This window comes from Phocoena phocoena, chromosome 2, assembly GCF_963924675.1.
Source record: "Phocoena phocoena chromosome 2, mPhoPho1.1, whole genome shotgun sequence".
Lineage (NCBI taxonomy): Eukaryota > Metazoa > Chordata > Mammalia > Artiodactyla > Phocoenidae > Phocoena > Phocoena phocoena.
The window spans coordinates 19,983,943-20,009,159 of record NC_089220.1 but is presented as its reverse complement, the minus strand read 5'-3'; positions in this window follow the sequence as shown (position 1 = coordinate 20,009,159).

Sequence of the window (25,217 nt, the reverse complement as noted above, 5' to 3'; positions counted from 1 at the left end):
CCTTTTTTTTTTTTTTTTTTAGTTTTGCACATCTCTAACATTTAACTTAATCAAAGACATTCTCATATTGATCTTTGCAATCACTCTGTTGCAAAATCACGTGTAATGTGTAGCCCCTGGAATACTCACTGTACGTTTTCAAGAGAATGAGAGTGATAAAGGCAAACAACTTTTTAGTGTTATTATGGAAATAGTGTTGACATCATGGAACCCCTGAAAGGATCTCAAAGACCCTGGGGTGTCCTGGGAATACACTTTGAGAAACTCTAATAAATGTTTTTGAAACTCTATTCACTTTCAGTGACCACTAATTTCCAATAAAATGTTGCATAGAAAAAGATGAGCTAGCTCTGTGACATTGAACATGAGGGACCTATTGGTAAGTTGTAAAATTTTACAAAGGTGGGTCTTCACATTTAACTCTTCCACTCACTTCCTCCATTTCTATAAATCCCATACTTAAAAATGGTTTTGGGGCTTCCCTGGTGGCGCAGTGGTTGAGAGTCCGCCTGCCGATGCAGGGGACACGGGTTCGTGCCCCGGTCCAGGAAGATCCCACATGCCGCGGAGCGGCTGGGCCCGTGAGCCCTGGCCGCTGAGCCTGCACGTGCGGAGCCTGTGCTCCACAACGGGAGAGGCCACAACAGTGAGAGGCCCAAGTACTGCAAAAAAAAAAAAAAAAAAAAAAATTTTGTCACAAGGCAATGTCTAGCCATTCTCAACCCTCTCATCCAACGACTTCCCGATCAGTACCCCTTTTTGCCCACAGAATAACATGGAGAGACAAGACAGCATCTTGTCTCTCCAGCAAATCCTCAGCTGCTTCTAAAATATCAGAGAAATAAAAAATTGTTCCTTTCTCCAAAGGGTTGGGACATAAATAAAAGATACAATGCCTATTTTGAAGACTAAGCATAAACAAGGATTAAAAAAAAAATTACCTGGAAGCCTGCAAATTGCAGCTGCCAAACTTGGCTCTTTGATACTGTCTAAATCTAGTTCCAATTAAATAAGAATGTGATTTCCAATACCCTTAATAGCAGAATCATATGGCCTTACAGCCAAGTAATGCTTAAAAAAGAAAGAGCAAATCAGAAACTCCCACCCAAGGACACAGAAGCTAACCCTATCGAATGGACTATCAATAATTAAGGGCTTTGACGCCTGGAATCATTTAGATAATAAGATTGCTTTGAAGTAAATAAATACCAAGTTAGGATTTGTGAGTCACAGGTGTTTGGCAGGGCTAGCCTATAATCACAGAGAAAATGAATGCATTTTATTCAGGATAATTAGAAAAAGAAATGAAGTTTATATGCAAATTGTAAACCACTTTAGTCAAAGATAACCGGTCAGACTGCTTTTGGTAATTTAAACTTTCATTTAGATGAGAATTTGCAGAGTATCTATTTTCAATGCAATTTGAGTGCAGCTGGTTGCACTCTCTCAGTCAACTGAGAGAAAAATTTAAATGTCCCTCATAACCCTCCAGTCCTGTTTTGGTGCTGACAGAACAACTTATGCATTTTTTAAACTTGACTTCTCTCACTCTTGTCTGTATGGATGTCAGTTCCAGAAGGTTATATGGAATTTTTCAGCACCCAGCACCGACCTAAAAGGATCTTGTGGGAGGGAGGGAGCCAAGATGGTGAAGATGAAGAAAAAGAAATGTGTTTGAATGCATGTAAAATTTAACTGCTCTAAGAACAAATTAGGAATGTAAACATCGTTGGTGTTTTTCTTTTTCCTCAGATAGTGCTACATGCTTCTGAACTTTTCTTAATTTCTTTCTTGTATTCTTCTGCCATATTGTAATATTTACTTGTCTTATCTTCTTCCTGTTAGACTATAAACTGCCTAAAGCTAGGAATGTTGAGCTACTCACCTCAGTTTTGCTTGAGTAGCCTGGACCATTATTGCCCTACATAACTTCTTTTTTCTTTAATTTACAATGTTGTGTTAGTTTGGGGTGTACAGCAAAGTGATTCAGTTATACATATATATCCTTTTTTCAGATTCTTTTCCCTTATAGGTTATTACAAAATACTGAGTATAGTTCCCTGTGCTATACAGTAGCTCCTTTTTGATTCTTTATTTTATGTATAGTGGTGTGCATATATTAATCCCAATCTCCCAATTTATCTCTCTCCCCCCTTTCCCTTTTGGTAACCATAAGTTTGTTTTCTATGTCTGTGAATCTATTTATGTTTTATAAATAAGTTCATTTGTACCTTTTTTTTTTCAGTTCCACATATATGTGATATCATATGATTTTTGTCTTTCTCTGTATGGCTTACTTAGTATGATAACCTACAGGTCCATCCATGTAGCTGCAAATGGCATTATTTCATTCTTTTTTATGGCTAATACTCCATCATATATATATATATATATATATATATATATATATATATATATGCCACATCTTCTTTATCCATTCATCTGATGATGGACATTTAGGTTGCTTCCATGTCTTGGCTATTGTAAATAGTGCTGCAATGAACACTGGGGTGCATATATCTTTTCAAATTATAGTTTCCTTCAGATATATGCCGAAGAGTGAGATTGCAGGATCATATGGTAACTCTATTTTCAGTTTTTTAAGGAACTTCCATACTGTTCTCCATAGTTGCTGTACCAATTTACATTCCCACCAACAGTGAAGGAGGGTTCCTTTTTCTCCACACCCTCTCCAGCATTTATTATTTGTAGACTTTTTAATGCTAGCCATTCTGACTGTTGTGAGGTGATACCTCATTGTAGTTTTGATTTGCATTCTCTAATAATTAGCAATATTGAGCATCTTTTCATGTGCCTGTTGGCCATCAATAACTTCTTGATAAATATTCGTAAAGTTAAATGGAATCATTGACCTGTACTAAAGGCAAAGAGTTAATTTAAGGAAAAGTAGACCTTCTGGAAGGGAGGTAATATGATATTTTAAAAATGACAAATTTTTTTTTAACTTATAATTTTTAGTTTTAGTTGTTTGTTTTCCCCCCTGAGGAGTTGCTAGCATTATTTACAATTGTCACGATATGGAAGCAACGTAAGTGTCCATCAACAGATGAATGGATAAAGAAGATGTGGTATCTATATATAATGGAACACTACTCAGCCATAAAAAAGAACAAAATTTTGCCATTTGCAGCAACATGGATGGACTTAGAGGGCATTATGCTAAGTGAAATAAGTCAGACAGAGAAAGAAAAATGCTGTATGATATCATTTATATGTGGAATCTAAAAAGTACAACAAACTAGTAAGTATAACAAAAAGAAGCAGACTCACAGATACAGAGAACAAACTAGTGGTTACTAGTGAGAGAGGGAAGGGGAGAGCAATATAATATAAGGGTATTGGGAATGGGAGGTACAGACTATTGTGTATAAGACTACAAGGATGTATTGTACAATATGGGGAATATAGCCAATAGTTTATAAACACTGTAAATGGAATGTAACCTTTAAAATTATATAAAAAATAAATTAGAAAATAGCTGCTAGTTAGATGCAATATGGTAGCTCTGATATCCTATTGCACCTCTGTTTCTCTTATTTCACTCATCACAGTCAACCACAGCTAATTCTTCACCTGTTGGAACACTCTGATACTAAATCAGTACACTCTTATCTTAGTGTCTTTTACAAATGTTGACTAAGTATTGTTAAACAAACATCCAAAATCATCATATTTACCTCAAAAGAGGCATGTTCCATATCAGTGCTTTAAACTTATGGTGTAGTATAGCAACCCTCCCAATTAAATGGGGTTCAAAATCACCTAGGAGTTTGTTAGAAATATAGGTATCTAGGCTCTGCACAAGATCAGCTGAATCAGAATCTCTGAAAATCAACTAGATTACCAAAGGGTAGTAAGCATTAAGAGGAATTAATATATGAAAAGCACCTGACACAGTGCCTGTAATAGCAAGTATTTATATATATTATCTATTGTTATTAGATAGTCAACAAATGTATAAATGAAAACAATAAACATGTGAATGAAGGCCCAAAGGAATAGATATATATGAGAAGAAAAGTGTCAGAGTAGATGGTCTAAGATGGTAAGATGACCCCTGATAAGTATCCAGATGACAATACCGTCTCTGTTTTCTTTCTGCCCGCTTTCCTCTACCTATTTTGCACAGAGTGTCACTTATAGCAAGGCACATCTAGAACAAGTTTGTAACCTTTATTCATATAATTCACATACAGAGGTTGGTATATTTTAGCAACATGCTCCCAAAAGAAGATGGCCTTTGTGGGTCAGAGCCCAATCAGTCAGATGCCAGCTACCTGAGAGCCATACATATTCATTTCTTCCAATTGTGAAACCTGGGTCTTTCACGAATAAGCAACAACTGGTTGTCCAGGAAAATCTTAAGGATTGGGGTACTCTTGATTAATCCCCTTTTTCCCCTACTTATGTCTTCATTCCTGAATCTTAGCATGGATAAACAACATGTAACCCAAGAGAATAAATCTATAATGAATATTGTCAACTGAGACAGGAAGATGCTTGCTATTGTTGTTAGGTGTATTTGTGACCTGTTAGTGCACTACAAATTACCCCAAAATGCAGCAGTGTTAAGCAATAAATAATATTATTTCACTATATGTGTAGGTCAGGAATCAGATGTGGTTTAGCTGGGCTTTTAGGCTCTGGGTCTCTAACAAGACTTCTGCTAAGGAGTCAGCTGGGAATGCCATCATCTTAAGGCTCCATGGGCATAGAACTACTTTTAAGTTTACTCAGGGTTCTTAGACTGAGGCCTTTAGTTCTCTACTGGCTGTTAGCCACAGGGTGTACTCTTCCTGGCCACATAGACCTCTCCATAGGGAAGTTGCAATATTTCTGATATATAAAGTATAATCAGCATAAATTAAATAACGTGACACAGGAATGCCAAAATAACACTTTCTTTCTTTCCTCTTTTTTTGTGTTGTTTTTTATGCAATCTGGAAGCTCATATTTAACATCAGAATGATTCTTTTTACAATATTAATCTTTTCCTTTTACCTGTGTTCACTTTTTTTTTAACAAAATCAACACCTTCTAGGTAGCATAGCTCATTGAGTCCTTAACTTGATGTGAATGGGTTTCTAAGCTGTCATCCCTTCCAACTGGAAAGTCTGGGTTAGTCAGAGAACTGGGCAGGCTGAACAAAATGTGGGGAATGGCAAGAGCAGAGGTGCAATAGTACTTTCAGAGTTTGGTGAAGAATGGCTCTGGTCAGAAACCACTCTGGAAGCAGATGCCCTGAGGGAAATCGTGTTCAGTACAATCCTTTCAAAGTGCTGTCCTATAGAATCATTATTTCTCCTTTTAACCTAACTCTGCTGGGGTTTTGTTCTTCTAAGCATCTCCTCATATCTAAAGCTGCTGACCCTAACTTACTGCCCAGAATTCATTTTCCAGACCAATACTGAAACATGTTGCCATTTTAGACTCTTTTTGCTATTTCCCAACTGATTAGGCAAAATCCAAAATCTTCCGTAATTAATCTTTCAGCACATTTTTTCCTACTAAATAATTTTGCTTATTAAATTACACTTTTATCCTGAGCTGTAGTCTTTGCTTAATTAATACATGCAAATATTAAAAATAGAATAATTAAAAGATTATGTATAATGCAAAGGAAAAACTGATGCAGTAACTATGAAGAATTTCTGTTATTAAACCTTATTTGCAAATTAACTCCTTCTTAAGGTCCCCTTTATAATGTCTACGTTTTCAGAGTGTTTATTGTAGAAGTCAAGTCTTATTGGGTGTTTAACACCTTTGCCTTTCATAGTTTTTAAAGTGATTCTTAACTCCTTAGCCCTACCCTCTGGCTGCCAATCTTTTCTCATTATGATGACATGGGAGAAACCTCACAATAGTCAAAAGCTACCAAACACCTATGTTTCATAGATGTAGGAGTGGATAATTTACATACCTTAATGAAAATAATAGCTTATTTTTGTTTGTGTCTGACTCTATACAAAACGCTTAATTTTTTTTTATCAAGTGTTAGCCTTAAAATAACTCCAAGAGGCAGATAATATTACAGTATAAGTTTACCACTGAGGAAATAGACAGATGGTGAGGGACCCACCTTAACCAGGGACTGTACATCCTGGACTTGCCTCAGTTTATCAAATGCCATATTCCAAGTTCTCACTTCCTACTCTGCTCTATTTCCCAGACTTAGTCCTAGGATCTCAGAACAAAGCCTCCATCGAGAAGCAGTATGCATTCTGACCTTTTTTAAATTTGGGTAGAATATACTATAAACTCTTAATTACCATTGGAAACTGCACATGTTTTTAACAGGCTAAGAGCTTCTCACCCAAATTATTTTCTTATTGTCTTAACTGAATTCCAAATTTCTAGTTTATTCTTTGGACTAAGATTTTCTTTGTATCTGTGCTGCTTTAGAAGGTTAACCTCTTACAGACCTTAACTTTTTAGTTTGATTGAATTTATTTTTCTTTCCAAGACAAGAGAATCTGAGAAAACTGAAGTGCCTATGCATAAACAATGAGCTGCAATTCTCTGAGTTTGATGGTAAAGCCTAAGAAAAATGCAAAACTTCAGCAAAAAACTGTATGCACACCATTTTCATGTATTTCTATATTAAGATAATCTTGCAAGGAATAGGAAATAATCTAAATACACTTTGATAATATGGAAAAGGTGGTCCAAATAAATGCGAAGGTTGGCATTGTTAGAAAGGGTACTGTTGTGTACCTTCCTTTCCCACTTTGTTTAACACAATGCAGACTCATGTGACTTTAAAATTCCCTTCTTTTTGGTTCCTTGTTCTAGGAATAGAACATTAATTTCCAAAATTATCATGGGACTGTGACAACACAAGACATGAATCTCTATTAAATGTATTGGTCTTTCTCATGGACCTGCTATAGTATTATTGTGTTGTGTGTGTGCATGTGTGATGTCTGGCTGACAGGTAAAGCTTCAAAGGAAAACCTTAAAAGCAGAGCATCCTTTTTTGCATGCTCTATTCTAAGAATGTTCAATGTAACTAACTAAAATTGCGTGTTAAATATATTTAGGTTTTTTGTTTTCTATCTTTGTTTTTATTTGTTTTTGGTTTCTGTATATTTGATTAACTGTGCTGTTTTAGTGGTTGTAGGATAAAATGCACTGGTGAAGCAAATGTAATGCCAACAGAAGGTGATTTTCCAGTTGTGTATGTCATGCAACATTTGAAGGGACTGTGCATTCTTAAAACAATCACAGTTGTTTCTAAACCAGATTTCATTTCTATTATTGTTTTACGTGCCAAACCCCGAAGTGCGTTGGGCTTGAATCTCTGAATGCTGTGGACCCATTAGAAGACTGTTTTGATTGTCACAAATTGTAGTGCCTGAAAATATTCTTAAGGTAATTGTCTTAAAAAAGAAAGAAAGAAAGAAAGAAAGCTCTCCAAAGACAAAACAAAAGCAATCATTAAACAGAAAATAATTATGGCTGAAATCTCTGTGGTTCCTTAGAAATGCTGTGCTTTTTGTATTTTCCATCATTAGTGCAGTTTGAACCAATGTGTATAGTTCAGAGGTCTTCGTGTTTGCATTTTAAATTTAGGTAAATAAACTCATTTTTCAAGCTTGAATTCATTTTTAATTTTTTTTCATTTTTTAAAAAAATATTTACTTTTTATTGAAGTAGAGTTGATTAACAATGTTGTGTTAGTTTCAGGTGTACAGCAAAGTGATTCAGTTATATATATATTTTTTTTCAGATTCTTTTCCTATATAGGTTATTACAAAATATTGAGTATGGTTCCCTATGCTATACAGTAGGTTCTTGTTGTTTATCTATTTTATATATAGTAGTGTGTATATGTTACTCCCAAATTCCTATTTTTAATTTTATTTAATATAATGTGTAAACAGTTCCCTGTTCTCTGCATTTTGAAGTATAAACAATATAAATCTGTTAATTCTGTAATTTTTATAATTATGATGTAACTCTATCCTATTCTTAAAACAACCCTTTATGTGCAAAAAAAAAAAAAAATGTTGATGACTTTTTCTTCACTCTTGTAATTTCACAGCAATTGCATTTCAGGTGAAAGTAAAACACCATAATTTTTCTTTTCTTCTCTTCTGTGTACTTTAGGCTTTGTGTTATTGAAGAGTGGGCTGGATCCTTTTCTCTTGTGAAATGATGTTATTTACTTATGTATATTTTAAAAAATATATTTACTAGCTTACGTATATTTTTACCTGCTCATTTTGGTTTATAATCTGGATAGTTAAATAGTCACAATTTCTTCAGTTTCCTTGAAATAGTTCATGTTATACCATAAGTGCCTGCGATTCTAATGCAGCAACATAAATTTGACGAGATCAGGCACATTCAGGGTGGTATGGCCGTAGACCAGCAACATAAATTTGGCAATTCTATAGCTTCAATCATACTCAGCGTTAAGAAGAGATTATGTTTAAACCTGCTGGGAGTATTATTTTTTGACTTTATATTTGGCAGAAAAATGTTAAATTAATATCTGGGGAATGTTCTTTGTAAAGATCAACTGATATTGTGAACTTTGAACTCACCAGTTTTCTTTACAGCATAATTTGGTCTCAGAAAATGGTACAAATAAAAGTTTTCTGATAAAATATTTGTATATCAAATCAGGTGAACTCAACTCTTGGAAGGCATTTAGTTTATTTTTGAATTTCTAATGGATTATTAAGGAGATCATCAATTTGATTCCAGTTATTACTTTCCCCTCTAGATCAGGGCCGTCAAACATAAATAGGAGAAGGCAAGAGCAGAGTAGATCATGTAGTAATGGTAAGTCAAAGTATTCTCATAATACCTGATGAAATCAACAGAAACTTTTTAAAACATTAAACAAATCACCTTCAGCAATCAAAACAAGAGCACAGCCTAATACTACATATATAAGATAGAGCTATTATATACATACACATATATATATATATACATATATATATATATATATATATAGAGAGAGAGAGAGAGAGAGAGAGAGAGACTGAGAAAGGACAGAGATAGAGACAGATTTAGGACTTTGGTATGGAATTTAGACACATTACCTTGACCCCCAAGCTTTGATGGCAACTGCTAAGAATTCTAACAAATGCCAACAAGTCTGAGAAAGCAAATTGAGTTACTGTCTACATTTTCATTCTTCTGCCTCCTGGGGGAGCCAAGCAGGGCACAGAAGTCTTGAGAGGGCAGTTCCATAGGTTGACACTAGCTGAAGGTCAGGTCAGGGAAGGCTTCCTGGAGATGACAGCCTTCTTTCCTTTCTTCCTTTTGTCATCTACAGGAATATTTTTCTTTCAAAACTCTTTTTTTTTTTTGATGATGATGATGATGATAGGGAAGAGAACATATATTTTCTTGGTTACCATGATACTCTTTTTCCATTTTACTTCATCTTGTATGTTTTTGTCCAGACACTTTGCCTTGTGCCCGGCCAGACCCCTTAAGAGCTCCGAAAAGCCACATGTGCCTGGGTCTGCCTGCAGGACGGAGCCTGATTGAAAGTCCTATGTGAACTACCAGGTATTTGGCAAGAACCATAGTGCAGTGCCCACCCACTTCAAGGTGCTAACCCTGTAGGTAGCAGGTGAGAAAACTCTTCACTTATGTGATGCCCAAAGCACCTGTGGATGAGGCAGTCCTCCTGGTGAGCACTTTCTGGACATAGTGGAAAATGATGTGTGAGTTTCTAGTGGAACTTTGAAGTGGGAAACACTATAAAGATGCTAATGCTATGATGGGAGAGAAGACTCCAGAATCTGAACCAGGAAAAAAGATCTGAAGCTTTAGCATGGAATAATCAGAATTCACTCTTCCCCGACAATTGCTGAGAACCCTGGTACAGACTTTGGAATACCTCACAAGGGGGAGAAGATGCCAAATAGTCAAATATCGTATACAATTTTGTTTGATACATCCTCCTTCTCCATGTCCTCAGATTACTTAAATAATGTCAAAATACAGAATATTCAGAGAGAAGAAACAACAGGTGTCTATTCTTATATTTAGGAAGAGAGACAAAACTAAATCGTCCACATTATATCAAAATGAACAGAAGGTCTGGACAAAGACATACAAGATGAAGTAAGATGGAAAAAGAATATCATGGTAGCCAAGAAAATATACGTCCACTTCCCTATCATCATCATAATAAAAAATTTTTTGAAAGAAAAATATTCCTATAGACAACAAAAGAAAGAAAGGAAAGAAGAAAATAGCATGATAATTTATATGGACAAAACAATCTTAAATAAAATATAATGTAAGAATTAAGGTGAGTGCTTCCCTGGTGGCGCAGTGGTTGAGAGTCCACCTGCCGATGCAGGGGACACAGGTTCGTGCCCCGGTCCGGGAAGATCCCACATGCCGTGGAGCGGCTGGGCCTGTGAGCCATGGCCGCTGAGCCTGTGCGTCCGGAGCCTGTGCTCTGCAACGGGAGAGGCCACAACAGTGAGAGGCCCACGTACCTCAAAAAAAAAAAAAAAAAGAAAAGAAGGTGAAAAATTTTAAGAGATGATTTAGGCTGTAGAAAAAACTTATTAAAAACATAAATTCAATAAATACATAATTCAAAAAGATGATAAAATAGCAAAATGAGACTGTAATGGGCTGAACTGTGGCTCCCAAAATTATGTTCACTCAGAAATTTAGACTGTGACGTTATATATGGAATTAAGAGTCTTTGCAGATACAATAATAAAGGTAAGGATCTCAGATGCGATCTCTCTGGATTAGGGTGGACCCTAAATCAAATGAAGAGTGTCCTTATAAGAGAGCAAAAAGACACAGAAACACAGGGGAGAAGCAGATGTACAGAAACAGGAGAGAAGGGCATGTGAAGATGTAGGCAAAGGCTGGAGATATTGCAACTACAAGCTAAAAAATGCCAAGGATAGCCAGTAACCAGCAGAAGCTAAGAGAGAGGCATGGAATGAATTCTCTCTCAGAACCTCTAGAAAGAAGCAACCTTCTTTGCAACTTGATTTCAGACTTCTGGCCTCTGAAACTGTGAGAGAATACATTTGTGTTATTTTAAGCCACCACTTTTGTAGTCATTTGTTACAGCAGACCTAGGCAACAAAAACAGAGATGAAAAGTGAGATTGCATAGCTAAGGAAGCAAATCAAAGAAGAAACAAGATTATTACAGAACTAATAATTAAATTAGGAGCAGTGAAGATAGATAAGCTAAACATTAAATTAATAACAGAAAATGAAGCAAAAGCTCTCAGTTTTCCCTAAATGCCCCTACACCCATTTCCTTGAAAAGAGAATTCTCTCAAAAGGTATTTCCTGGTCTCCGTTGCAACTGGATGGCAGGGTGTTACTTAAGTTCTGGTCATGGGGTAAAAATAGAAGTGTATGTATATTTTCTAAAATGTCATTAAAGAAAGAATGCATGCATTAATCTTTCCACTTGCCTACTGGTTGACTTGTGAGGGTTATGGGTGGAAACAGAGTCACCATCTTGGACCTAGAGATGGTCCATGATCAGGCTAGTAAAGCAACAAAATTAAAGCCAACTGTGTTTCCGACAGCATAGGACTTTCCTATCAGCCATGAGTGGTTTATACCAGACTTGTTGCATGAAAAACAAATGAAATTCTACCTTGTTTAAACCACTTATATATTTGAGTTTTTGTTACTGAAGCCATAACTTCCATGTTAAGTAATATATCCAATTATAATAGAGATATATTTGAAATTATATAAAAATATATTAATAATTAATATCGGCTTAACTTTGTATAATATCTATTTTTATTTATGGAAAAGAAAGACAGCTGACTTTGAAATTAAACTGAGATTTAAACTATGAACTATTATTTGCCAAATGATCTTAGATGAATCGTTTCACCTATTTGAACACTGATTCTTCATCTATGAAATAGAGATAAAACTACCTATTTAACTTTCCTTGGCCTTTGTTTTCTAAACTATACAATGGTGATATTAATATTTCCTCTTTCAAAAGGTTGTTTTCAGGATTTATTTAAAGTGCTTAGAATAATGTCTGGCTCACATTAAGCACTATGTGATTTTTAGTTTTCACCATCATCATTATTGTCATTACTAATATTATTGCCTGGTAACGTGTGAGATTTAAATGTGATAAAATATATAAAATATTTAGCTTAATGCCAGACAAATAACAAATGCTACGTGATAGTCATATTATTTCAACTATTATTTAGTAAGCAAGTTAAGATGTGTTTTCTCGGGGAGACCTTCAAGACGGTGGAAGATGTGAAGATCACCTTCCTCCACACAGATACATCAGAAATATATCTACATGTGGAACAACTCCTAAGGAACACCTACTGAATGCTGGCAGAACACATCAGACTTCCCCAAAGGCAAGAAACTCCCCTATGTACCTGGGTAGGGCAAAAGAAAAAAGAAAAAACAGGGCTTCCCTAGTGGTGCAGTGGTTGAGAGTCCACCTGTTGATGCAGGGGACGTGGGTTCATGCCCCAGTCCGGGAGGATCCCGCATGCCACGGAGCAGCTGGGCCTGTGAGTCATGGCCACTGGGCCTGCACGTCCGGAGCCTGTGCTCCGCAAGGGGAGGGGCCACAGCAGTGAGAGGCCCACGTATCGGAAAAAAAAAAAAGAAAGAAAAAACTGAGACAAAAGAATAAGGAAGGGACCTGCCCCTCTGAGAGGGATCTGTGAAGGAGGAAAAGGGAGGAAAAGTTTCCACACACTAGGAAGCCCCTTCACTGGTGGAGATGGGGTAGGGGGTTTGGCTGAGGGGAAGCTTCGGAGCCATGGAGGAGAGCGCAGCAATGGGGATGCAGAGAGCAAAGTGGGGAGATTCCTGCACAGAGGATCGGTGGCGACCAGCACTCACCAGCCCGAGAGGCTTGTCTGCTCACCCTCTGGGGCGGGTGGGGGCTGGGAGCTGAGGCTGGGGCTTCGGAGGTCAGATCCCAGGGCGAGGACTGGGGTTGGTTGCATGAACACAGCCTGAAGGGGGGTAGTGTGCCACAGCTAGCCAGGAGGGAGTCCGGGAAAAAGTTTGGACCTGCCTAAGAGGCAAGAGACCATTGTTTCACGGTGCGCGAGGAGAGGGGATTCAGAGCACCGCCTGAACGAGCTCCAGAGATGGGCACAAGCTGCGGATATCAGAGCGGACAGCAGAGACGGGCATGAGATGCTAAGGCTGGTGTTGCAGCCACCAACAAGCCTGTGTGCAAGCACAGGTCACTATCCACACCTCCCCTCCTGGGAGCCTGTGCAGCACACCACTGCCAGGGTCCTGTGATCCAGCGACAATTTTCCCGGGAGAACACACGGTGTGCCTCAGACTGGTGCAACTTCATGCCGGCCTCTGTCACCACAGGATCGCCCCGCATTCTGTACCCATCCCTCCCGCTGCCCTGAGTGAGCCAGAGCCCCTTAATCAGCTGCTCCTATAACCCCGTCCTGTCTGAGCAAACAACAGACACCCTCAGGCGACCTACACACAGAGGCGGGTCCAAATCCAAAGCTGAACCCCAGGAGCTGTGTGAACAAAGAAGAGAAAGGGAAATCTCTCCCAGCAGCCTCAGGAGCAGTGGATTAAATCTGCACAATCAACTTGATATACCCTGCATCTGTGGAATACCTGAATAGACAATGAATCATCCCAAAATTGAGGTGGTGAACTTTGGAAGCAATGATATATATATATATTTATTTTCCTTTTTCTCTTTTTCTGAGGGAGTATGTGTACACTTTGTGTGATTTGTCTGTATAGCTTTGCTTTTACCGTTTGTTCTACAGTTCTGTCTGTTGTGGGGTTTTTTTTGGTTTGTTTATTTTTTTAGTATAGTTTTTCACGCTTGTAATCATTGGTGAATTTGTTTTTTGGTTTGACTGCTTTCTTGTTTCTTTTTTTTCATTTTTTATTACTTTTTAATTTTTTTACTTTTAATAATTATTTTTTATTTTAATAACTTTATTTTATTTTTTTCTTTCTTCATTTCTTCTTTTGCCCCTTTTCCTCTGACCTGTGTGGCTGACAGAGTCTTGGTGGTCCCGCTGGGTGTCAGGCCTCTGCCTCTGAGGTGCAAGAGCCAGTTCAGGACATGGGTCCACCAGAGACCTCCCGGCTCCATGTAATATCAAACGGTGAAAATCTCCCAGAGATCTCCATCTTAATGCTAAGACCCAGTTCCACTCAATGACTAGCAAGCTACAGTGCTGGACACCCTAACCCAAACAACTAGCAAGAGGAACACAACCCCACCCATTAGCAGAGAGGCTGCCTAAAATCATAATAAGTCCACAGACACCCCAAAACACACCACCGGACGTGGACCTGCCCACCAGAAAGACAAGATTCAGCCTCATCCACCAGAACACAGGCACTAGTCCCCTCCACCAGGAAGCTTACACAATTCACTGAACCAACCTTAGCCACTGGGGGCAGACACCAAAAAGAACAGGAACTACAAACCTGCAGCCTGTGAAAAGGAGACACCAAACACAGTAAGTTAAGCAAAATGAGAAGACAGAGAAACACACAGCAGATGAAGGAGCAAGGCAAAAACCCACCAGAACAAACAAATGAAGAGGAAATAGGCAGTCTACTTGAAAAACAATTCAGAGAAATGATAGTAAAGATGATCCAAAATCTTGGAAATACAAGGGAGAAAATACAAGAAACGTTTAACAAGGGCCTAGAAGAATTAAAGAGCAAACAAACAATGATGAAAACACAATAAATGAAATTAAAAATTCTCTAGAAAAAATCAATAGCAAACTAACCGAGGCAGAAAAATGGATAAGTGACCTGGAAGATAAAACAGTGGAAATAACTACTGCAGAGCAGAATAAAGAAAAACGAACGAAAGAATTGAAGACAGCCTCAGAGACCTCCGGGACAACATTAAACACACGAAAGTTTGAATTATAGTGGTCCCAGAAGAAGAAGAGAAAAAGAAAGAGACTGAGAATATATTGGAAGAGATTATAATTGAAAATTTCCTGAATATGGGGAAGGAAATATTTTATCAAGCCCAGGAAGCACAGAGAGTCCCGTACAGGATAAAACCAAGGAGAAATATGCCGAGACACATATTTACCAAACTATCAAAAATTAAATACAAAGAAAATATATTCAAAGCAGCAAGGGAAAAGCAACAAATAACATACAAGGGAATCCCCATAAGGTTAACAGCTGATCTTTCAGCAGAAACTCTGCAAGCCAGAAGGGAGTGGCAGGACATATTTAAAGTGATGAAAGAGAAAAACCTACAACAAAGATTACCCTACCTAGCAAGGATCTCATTCAGATTCGACTGAGAAATTAAAACCTTTACAGAAAAGACAGGCTAAGAGAAGTCAGCATGACCAAATGAGCTTTACAATGCTAAAGGCACTGCTCTAGGCAGGAAACACAAGAGAAGGAAAAGACCTACAATAACAAACTCAAAACAGTCAAGAAAATGGTAGTAAGAACATACATATCAATAATCACCTTAAAAGTAAATGGATTAAATGCTTCCACCAAAAGACATAGACTGGCTGTTACAGTTACAAAAACAAGATCTGTATATATGCTGTCTACAAGACCCACTTCAGACCTAGGGACACATACACACTGAAAGTGAGGGGATGGAAAAAGATGTTCCATGAAAATGGAAATCAAAAGAAAGCTGGAGTAGCAATACTCATATCACACAAAATGTACTTTAAAATAAAGACTACTACGAGAGACAAAGAAGGACACTACATAATGATCAACGGATTGATCCAAGAAGAAGACATAACAACTGTAAATATTTATGCACCCAACATAGGAGCACCTCAATACATAAGGCAAATACTAACAGCAATAAAAGGGGAAATGGACAGTAACACAATCATAGTAGGGGACTTTAACACCCCACTTTCACCAATGGACAGATCATTCAAAATGAAAATAAATAAGGAAACAGAAGCTTTGAATGATATATTAAGCAAGATGGACTTAATTGATATTTATAGGATACTCCATCCAAAAACAACAGTATACACTTTCTTTTCAAGTGCTCATGGAACATTCTCCAGTATAATTCATATCTTGAGTCACAAATCAAGCCTTGGTAAATTAAAGAAATTGAAATCATATCAAGTATCTTTTCCGAACACAACACTATGAGACTAGATATGAATTACGGAAAAAAATCTGTAAAAAATACAAACTCATGGAGGCTAAACAATACACTACTCAATAACCAAGAGATCATGGAAGAAATCAAAGAGGAAATAAAAATATACCTAGAAACAAATGACAATGAAAACACGATGACCCAAAACCTATGGGATGCAGCAAAAGCAGTTCTAAGAGGGAAGCTTATAGCAATACAATCCTACCTCAACAAACAAGAAACATCTCAAATAAATAACCTAACTTTACACCTAAAGCAATCAGAGAAAGAAGAACAAAAAAACCCTAAAGTTAGCAGAAGGAAAGAAATCATAAAGAACAGATCAGAAAAAATGAAAAATAAATGAAGGAAACAATAGCAAAGATCAATAAAACTAAAACCTGGTTCTTTGAGAAGATAAACAAAATTGATAAACCATTCGCCAGACTCATCAAGAAAAAAAGGGAGAAGGCTCAAATCAATAGAATTACAAATGAAAAAGAAGTAGCAACTGACACTGCAGAAATACAAAGGATCCTGAGAGATTACTACAAGCAACTATATGCCAATCAAATGGACAACCTGGAAGAAATGGACAAATTCTTAGAAATGCACAGCCTTCCAAGATTGAACCAGGAAGAAATAGAAAATATGAACAGACCAATCACAAGCACTGAAATTGAGACTGTGACTAAAACTCTTCCAACAAACAAAAGTCAGATGGCTTTCACAGGCAAAATCTATCAAACATTTAGAAAAGAGCTAACACCTATCCTTCTCAAACTCTTCCAAAATATAGCAGAGGGAGGAACATTCCCAAACTCATTCTACCAGGCCATCCTCATCCTGATATCAAAACCAGAAAAAGATGTCACAAAGAAAGAAATCTACAGGCCAATATCACTGATGAACATAGATGCAAAAATCCTCTACAAAATACTAGCAAACAGAATCCAACAGCACATTAAAAGGATCATACACCATGATCAAGTGGGGTTTATCCCAGGAATGCAAGGATTCTTCAATATATGCAAATCAATCAATGTGATGCACCATATTAACTAATTGAAGAATAAAAACCATATGATCATCTCAATAGATACAGAAAAAGCTTTTGACAAAATTCAACACGCATTTATGATTAAAAAAACCCTTCAGAAAGTAGACGGAGAAGGAATTTACTTCAACATAATAAAGGCCATATATGACATACCAACAACCAACATTGTTCTCAATGGTGAAAAATGAAAACATTTCCACTACGATCAAGAACGAGACAAGGTTGCCCACTCTCACCACTATTTTTCAACATAGATTTGGAAGTTTTAGCCACAGCAATCAGAGAAGAAAAAGAAATAAAAGCAATCCAAATTGGAAAAGAAGAAGTAAAGCTGTCACTGTCTTCAGATAACATGATACTATACATAGAGAATCCTAAAGACGCTACCAGAAAGCTACAAGAGCTAATCAATGAATTTGGTAAAGTAGCAGGAGACAAAATTAATGCACAGGTATCTCTTGCATTCTTATACACTAATGATGAAAAATCTGAAAGAGAAATTAAGGAAACACTCCCATTTACCACTGCAAAAAAAAAAAGAATAAAATACCTAGGAATAAACCTACCTAAGGAAACAAAAGATGTGTATGCAGAAAACTATAAGACACTGATGAAAGAAATTAAAGATGATACAAACAGACAGAGAGATATAGCATGTTTTTGGATTGGAAGAATCAACATTGTGAAAATGACTCTACTACCCAAAGCAACCTACAGATTCAATGCAATCCCTATCAAACTACCAATGGTATTTTTCACAGAACTAGAACCAAAAATTTCACAATTTGTATGGAGACACAAAAGACCGTGAATAGCCAAAGCAATCTTGAGAAAGAAAAACGGAGCTGGAGGAATAAGGATCCCTGATTTCAAGACTATACTACAAAGCTACAGTAATCAAGACAGTAACCCCATGCACATATGGTCACCTTATCTTTGATAAAGGAGGCAAGAATATACAATGGAGAAAAGACAGCCTCTTCAATAAGTGGTGCTGGAAAAACTGGACAGCTACATGTAAAAGAATGAAATTAGACCACTCCCTGACACCATACACAAAAATAAACTCGAAATGGATTAAAGACATAAATATAAGGCCAGACACTATAAAACTCTTATAGGAAAACTAGGCAGAACACTCTATGACATACAAGATCCTCTTTGATCCACCTCCTAGAGAAATGGAAATAAAAATAAAAATAAACAAATGGGACCTAATGAAACTTAAAAGCTTTTGCACAGCAAAGGAAACCATAAACAAGACAAAAAGACAACCTTCACAATGGGAGAAAATATTTGCAAACAAAGCAACTGACAAAGGATTAATCTTCAAAATTTACAAGTAACTCATGCAGCTCAATATCAAAAAAAAAAACAAGCAACCCAATCCAAAAATGGGCAGAAGACTTAAACAGACATTTCTCCAAAGAAGATATACAGATTTCCAACAAACATATTACAGGATGTTCAACATCACTAATAATTAGAGAAATGCAAATCAAAACTACAATAAGGTGTCACCTCACACCAGTCAGAATGGCCATCACAAAAAATCTACAAGCAATAAACGCTGGAGAGGGTTTGGGAAAAGGGAACCCACTTGCACTGTTAGTGGCAATGTAAATTGATACAGCCACTATGGAGAACAGTATGGAGGTTCCTTATAAAACTAAAAATAGAACTACCATACAATCCAGCAATCCCACTACTGGATATATACCATGAGAAAACCATAATTCAAAATGAGTCATGTACCACAATGTTCGTTGCAGCTCTATTTACAATAGCCAGGATGTGGAAGCACCTAAGTGTCCATCAACAGATGAACGGATAAAGATGTGGCACATATATACAACGGAATACTACTCAGTCATAAAAGGAAATGAAATTGAGTTATTTGTAGTGAGGTGGATTGACCTAGAGTCTGTCATACAGAGTGAAGTAAGTCAGAAAGAGAAAAATAAATACTATATGCTAACACATATATATGGAATCAAGTAAAAAAAAAAATGGTTCTGAAGAACCTAGGTGCAGGACAAGAATAAAGATGCAGAATTGGAGAATGTACTTGAGGACATGGGGAGGGGGAAGTGTAAGCTGGGATGAAGTGAGAGAGTGCATGGACTTATATATACTACCAAATGTAAAATAGATAGCTAGTGGGAAACATCCACCTAGCACAGGGAGATCAGCTCGGTGCTTTGTCACCACCTGGAGGGGTGGGATAGGGAGGTTGGAAGGGAGAAGCAAGAGGGCGGAGATATGGGGATATATGTATATGTATAGCTGATTCACTTTGTTATGAAGCAGAAACTAACACACCATTGTAAAGTAACTATACTCCAATAAAGATATTAAAAAAAAAAATACAAAACTGACCCCAAATTTCAGAGCATAAAAAAATGTTTTCTGCTTTATTTCAACCTTCCAAGTCTCATGGTAATTTCTATCACAGTTGACCATATTTTGAACCTAAAGAGGAATTTTTCAAAATATTATTCTAACTTTGGTAGACTGGCAGAATACAAAGCCACCACAGTATCTAATGTTTAAAAATTATATTGTATTGGGTTTTTCATGATAAAGTAAATAATATTGAATTTTTAAAAAAAAGATGTGTTTTCTCATTAGTCTCCTCCTGTCATGCTAAGTGAGGTCACTTAAGGTAGAACACAATCCTGTTTCCTATTTAATATTCTGATATTCTTATCTCTCACTCCAATTCGTTTTAGCCATTTCTGTCAGATTAATTCTTTTAAAGCTTGGCTTGGTAAAATCATTGTCTACTATGCACTGAAGGTTTGTGTCCTTGCAAAATACATGTTGAAGGACAAATCCCCAATTTCATGATATTAGGAGGTGGTGGCTTTGAGATGTAATTAGATCATGGAGCTGGAGCCTTCATAATAGGATTAGTGCCGTATAAGCAGAGATACCAGAGAGATGATCTCTTTCTCCACCATGTGAGAGTAGAGTAAGAAGACCACTAACTGTCTGCAAGTCAGGGAGACGCCTATCACTATACACAGCATTAGCTGGCACCTTGATCTTGGACTTCCCGGCCTCCAGAACTGTGTGAGATAAATGTTTGTTGTTTAAGCTGGTCTATGGTATTTTGTTATAAGAGCTCAAGCTAAGATACCATCATTCTCCTTGAGGCTTATAGAATCAAATAAAATTGCTCATTCTGTCTTAAAAATCCTTTCATAATATAATTCCAACATTCTTTTTTTTTTTTTTCTAACATTCTTTTCAGTTTTACACTTTTGACTTTTATACCTGTGTTCTACACTCAAGTCAAATAGACAAGTCATAGTCTCCAAATATTTCTCACAACTTTTCCTGCCACAGCTTGCTTATGCTATTGTTTTCACTACTTGGAATGTCTTCTTTTATTCTTCCTATATACACAAACATTAAAAGCCTTTCTAAGTATTAACTCCTCTACCAAGTCTCTCTGAGCATTTTTGATTGAATGTAATTTTTTCTCTCTTCTGATTTTTGAACCTCTTTATATAACACTAACTGTGTTGGATGTGATGAGGATTGGTACCCAAATCTGACTGTTCACTTTCTTCCCTACTGGCTACTACAAAAAATTAGCTACAGACACATAGAAGACAATAGTTAAGCGAGAAATGAAGTACTTTCTCCACTAGCTCCCCACTCCTACTATGTTGCATAATGTAACATAGACAAAGAAGCCAAGTAACTCCTCCTTTAAGCCCAGGCTTAAATTCTTAAAATTAAAAAGAAAAAAAAATGTGAATATTGGGATTATTTAGCCACTGATTTAACACAAACACTCATTACTGACTATTGCAACTGAATTAATTTAGTGTGTATAATCTGTAATACTTCAGACAGAGAGGTGCAAGGGCCTACTGATTTGAGCTTAAAATAATAAAAACTTCTCCTCTACATATTATTCCATAGGTTATAAGTTTCCATGGTCTTGAAAAGTTACCAGAAACTTTTATGATGGATGTCATATATTTCAAAGCACATACATAATGTGAAGGCAAACTCTAATGGTGGAAAACATAAGCCTTTATGTTGCAGAATAGGTGACATCAAACCAGGTGATTGATTTGATATGCTGACTGTAGAATCCTGGAAGGCGTTCTCTACACTTCTTTCTCTGTGAGGCAGGGTGCTAGATAAAGGTGATATAAAGTTAAATCAGGGGCTTCCCTGGTGGCGCAGTGGTTGAGAGTCCGCCTGCCGATGCAGGGAACACGGGTTCGTGCCCCGGTCCGGGAAGATCCCACGTGCCGCGGAGCGGCTGGGCCCGTGAGCCATGGCTGCTGAGCCTGCGCGTCCGGAGCCTGTGCTCCGCAATGGGAAAGGCCACAACAGTGAGAGGCCTGCGTACCACAAAAAAAAAAAAAAAAAAAAAAAAAAGTTAAATCAGATAACTCTTTCATGCCAAAGAGGATGGACTCTAGGGTAAAAGACAGAAATATAAGCAGGTACCAGTAATTTGGAGGGTTGGCAGGGGAAGAAGTCCTATATCTGTTGGAGTATAAATAAGAATCAGGAAAGGCTGCAAGAGAGGAAAGGCATTTGAGCTATGACTTGAAGACTGGCTAGAGTTTTGCCAGGCAGAGAAGGGGAATGTATTCGTCAGAGTTCTCCAGAGAAACTGAACCAGTAAGATATTTTATACATTTATTTAGTTACTTATTTATTTCATTTATTAATTATAGGAATTGGCTCAGGTGGTTATAGAGACTGAGAAGACCCACAATCTGCTCACATTGCTAAGGGTGGATCTCTTTACTCAGTCCACAAATCAAATACTAATCTCTCCCAGAAACATCCCCAGAGACATACCCAGAAATAAGGTTTTTCCAGCTATTCTGGATGTCCCTTAGACAAGTCACATTGACACATGAAATTAACCATCACAGGGAGGAAAAAGTATCCAGGCAGAGGGACAACATTTACAAATCTCTGAATCCTAAGGGATCTAGTCTATATAGTCATGAGAGGCTCACGTCCAAGTGGGTGGTAGGGAATGGCAAGCACTGCCCATGAGGCAGGAGAGCTCAGGGGTTAAGAACATGGCTCTGGTCTTTGATTCCTTGCGTTCAAATCCTGACCCCATAGTTTATTATCTGCACCTCATTGTACAACTGATTTCACCTCCCTGTACCACGTTTTCCTCAACTATAAAATGAAAATAACTTTCTCACAGGGTTATTGTGAGGAACACATGAGTTAATATTTGTATTGTGCTTAAAATAATGAAATGTGTCTAGTACAGAGTAAACCAACAAGAAGTGAGCATTAAATGTGTTTCTGCAAGATCTGTATTGTATGAACTGCATATATGTGTGTGTGAGTGTGTGTGTGAGTGTGTATGTATGTGTGTACATATATATATATAATAGAGAGAGAAGATATATAATATAAATGTGTATATTTGTAGAGGCAATGAATATGTTTGGACATATATACATATATGTATGTGTGTATGCATGTGTTTGTGTGCATGTGTGTGTGTGTGTATAGGAGGGGTGCAGGGAAAGAAAGAGAGACTGAGAGAGAAACAAAGAGAGAAAAGACTGATATCAATACAATTTTGTAGACAAAAGCCTACTTTTTAGATCATGGCTTTAAAAACAGCTAAACTACAGAAATTCTTTAATATTTTTTAAAGATGGATTTTTTAGTTAACTGCATATAAGAAAGGGTTATTCAAGAGAGAATAAAATGGCATTCCAGTTAACTGGAATAAGTCAGTAAAGCCACTAGGTAAGATCATGGATTCAGAGGATCATAAAGATAGATTCAAAGTCTCTCCAGCTCCTGCCTCCTATCCCTCTTTCTTGACCCCTTCCATGTTTCATCCCAGATCCCTCTAACTCTATGCCCCACCCACCATTATCATACATACCCCATTTTGCTTGTTCATTTCATATTTTGAAAACTGAATGTAGATGAAAGAAATTCTTAGCATCTGTCTTTGGTTACTTACTAGGCCAGCCCAAGATCCTCCTGTTGCCTTAAAACTACTCTCACTCATTCACATCACTTCCTTTGGCCTCTCCATCATTTGCTCCATTCCTTTCATGAGAGATTATATCTATTGTGTGTATCCTGGAGAAAGATGTGGTTACTTAGCTATTCCCTTAGAACAACACATGATGAATGAGATCACTCTGGGACATTAACAGTGGACAGTTGCTTAACATGTAATGACAGCCTGGTATATTTGCATTTTTACTTTCTTTATTCCACCTTAGCAAATTCCTGAGCCTGGATGCACTTTTTTCTGATGGGTGGGAGAGTCCATCTAAAATCACAACTGTCCATGGACTCCTATGAGTAAGACTAGTCATGTTGCAAGATCTTTCCTTAATGCCATGTATCACTGAATATAATGCTGTTGCTTCTACTCATAGGCGAGCTGAATTGAAACCGTGACTTAAATCTTTTTTTTTTTTTTTTTTTGGCGATACGCGGGTCTCTCACTGTTGCGGCCTCTCCCATTGCAGAGCACAGGCTCAGGACGCGCAGCCTCAGTGACTATGGCTCACGGGCCCAGCCGCTCCGCGGCATGTGGGATCTTCCCGGACCGGGGCACGAACCCGTGTCCCCTGCATCGGCAGGCGGACTCTCAACCACTGCGCCACCAGGGAAGCCCCATGACTTAAATCTTAACAGATTTAACCTTCAACTGGGATTGGGCAGGGTTGAGGGTGGGATTGATTTCTTCTGTCCTTTTGGTATCTTAGTTTGAAAATCATATTTCTGTTCAAAAATTCTTTCTTAATAGAATAGAGTTATACAGATCACAAGGGATACAAGTGTTTTTCCTCTTAGTGCTTTTCTTTTTTTCTTTTTTATCATCACTGCTTTTTGTCATCCTTTTTAATCTTATTATAATTAGTTCCCTCTGATGCTACTCTGCATCCTTCAAAAACTTTATTATCTTTTTTTTTCTCAAAACAAGAAGGGCATTGATTGACCTGTAATGCTTGAATGGCTTACAATGTTGCAATTTTCTTATTAAGAGAAGCTCATGTCTAGGAACATCCACAGAGAGCCTTGGTGTTTTCAATCAGACTAGGAATGAGGAGCTCGTTTGCTGTGCTTTTTGGTTCTCTGTCGTTCAGTTTTGAGGGGAGAAAAAAGGCATACAGGGCTGCGAAGACTGACAGAAATGAAATGAGGCTGCTTAGACTTTGAGGCATTGCAAACTTCACCCATGCTTGTAATTGTAAGGACATTTTAACTTCCTTTGGTGTGGATTTAGTATACAGCTAGACACTGGGAGAGGCACAATATCTGGCACATGAAACATCTTTCAAGGACAGAAGAAGAAGGTGAGTTATATATGAGAGAACACTCTTAAACAAAATGGGGACTACTATCAGATCTTTGGTCTGTAAGCTCTTGTAAGGTCAGGAACCTCATCAAATTTGGGGATTGCATTTGGCTTTTACTAGATGGTCACACAGTCTCAGGCCTGTCACTAACACTTAAACTCTGTCTCAATTTCTTTGTCTGTAAATGAAACAGTTACACTAAATTGACTCTATAATCCTAGAATCTTCCATGATTCTTGAAATAAGAATCATATAAGACCATGAGCCACAGAGTGCCCAATCAAATATAATACAGATCCTTTGTGGGTGAAAGACAAGTCTATGTATGAACAGGAAATGGGGAAATAAGCAACTGCAATGATTGAAAAGTCCTGTTAGAGGATGCAGAAACTGACCAGTCTTGAAGTTAGGCAGAGGGTGGATGGCCTAACAGAGAGGAAACAATGGAATCAGCATCTTTCATCAAATGTATAATGTCATTGATTATAAGGCACATTATTATTTTAAGCATCACTAACAGGGAAAATGGTACCAATTGTGTGCTTTGTCACCTCTGATTTTTTAACTTTACATTTATTTAAAAAGCTCCTTTAGGGCTTCCCTGGTGGCGCAGTGGTTGAGAGTCTGCCTGCCGATGCAGGGGACACGGGTTCATGCCCCGGTCTGGGAAGATC